We start from the raw sequence: 1503 nt of genomic DNA on the forward strand, positions 1-1503 counted from the left end.
TGTGCGCGCTCACTAAATATCTGTGGGACACGTGTACCGGGCCGCGATGGAAGCGTGTCGGCCGATGTTCCTCGCTGAACGACACGCGGCGTGAGATAGCCGGCGATTTGTCACTCGATGAATCTTCTTCCCCAGCCGCTTGTCCCGCTTTGATTCGTTCCACGGGGTTTCTTTTCCCTTCTTCTTTCGCGAACGGAATCACCAAGGGAATTTTGAGAAGGATTTTTCCAAGATTTTTCAATTGTTCCTCCAAAAAAATTTTAAAAAAGAGTTATATACAGGGCAAAAGGCACTGAAGAATTTTTGTTAAGTAATGTGAAGAATGGAATAATTTATTAATTTATAATTTATTAATTCCATTTGGATGCAGGAATCGTTCTTACACGATTCCTCGAAGATACAATAAATGGAATATATGAAAATATGTAAAATAATTCAGAGGAACTAGAATAGCTCAAAACAGGTTAAAACAAATAATTAGTTCCAATAATCTCATTCTACCGCATAATATATATTAAAAAAAAAAAATGAACGTGGACAATTAATTATTTTATATTTCGAAAAGAACCTCTTAAAGCATTTACGTAATTATTATGGCAATTTATATTTTCAATACTTCGTGGAAGTATTGAATTAAGATTATACAATTTATCATTTATATTTATAAATACTTTCACTTAAAACTCGATATAAATAATCAATGAAAAAAAAAAAAAGGAAAAGAAGAAACTAAAACTGAACCTGACTGATTTATTAAAGGGATCGAATTCTTCTCATCACAAGGCCCGTAAACAATGTTTCAGAAAGATCTCGTGGATACGTTACAGCAACCGTGCGACCACGAACAACCGCTCGAAATCGCGGAACGATCGATTGCATAATGATCCAATCCGGCGAGGCAAGTGGATCTGTGCCGAGGTGTGAGATTATACGTGTGTATACGTAGATGTGTATATGTACCTGCAACGTGAGGATCGACATTAATTCAAAGAGATCCCAGCTGCGTACTCACCAACCGTATTCACGATTAATTCTATACATCGCTCGTTTAAATTCTGCAAATCGGATCGTTGATCAATTTTTTTGAGAACCGTGAAATAAAATAGAATCTGTATAAACTCGAAACTTTTATAAGATAACAAAATTATTTTTATTTATTAGAAGATAAAGACAAAAAGAGAAGAAACTGCCTTTAAAATCCAAACCTTTTTTCGTAATATTCAAATAATTTATTCTTAAGATAAGAAAAATTGAGGAAATTATAGTGCCCTAATTTATAGGAACAGAAGTAAGTATTTTGGAAATCTTAAATTTTTAAAGGAACGTGCATCCCTCAAAAACTTGAATTTTAGAATTGATGAAGATAAAGAGATAGTTAAGAACACGAATTCTTTTTTTTATTTAAAAATAATCTTTGTTACCAATGTATATGTTTCATTTAAGATGCATCTGCACATCAGCAACAACATTTTTTTTTTTTTTTTTTTGATTAACGAAAATTAA

At 32.7% G+C, this 1503-nt stretch overlaps 1 protein-coding gene across 1 annotated transcript in view; it reads right to left on the minus strand.

The window, feature by feature from the left end:
* LOC102675220 (transcriptional regulator ovo-like) overlaps window positions 1-1503 on the minus strand; it is a 65776-nt gene that overhangs the window by 30319 nt on the left and 33954 nt on the right. The window lies entirely within an intron of this gene.

The sequence above is a fragment of the Apis dorsata genome, unplaced genomic scaffold (genome assembly GCF_000469605.1).
Source record: "Apis dorsata unplaced genomic scaffold, Apis dorsata 1.3 scaffold_112, whole genome shotgun sequence".
NCBI classification, from domain to species: Eukaryota; Metazoa; Arthropoda; class Insecta; order Hymenoptera; family Apidae; genus Apis; species Apis dorsata.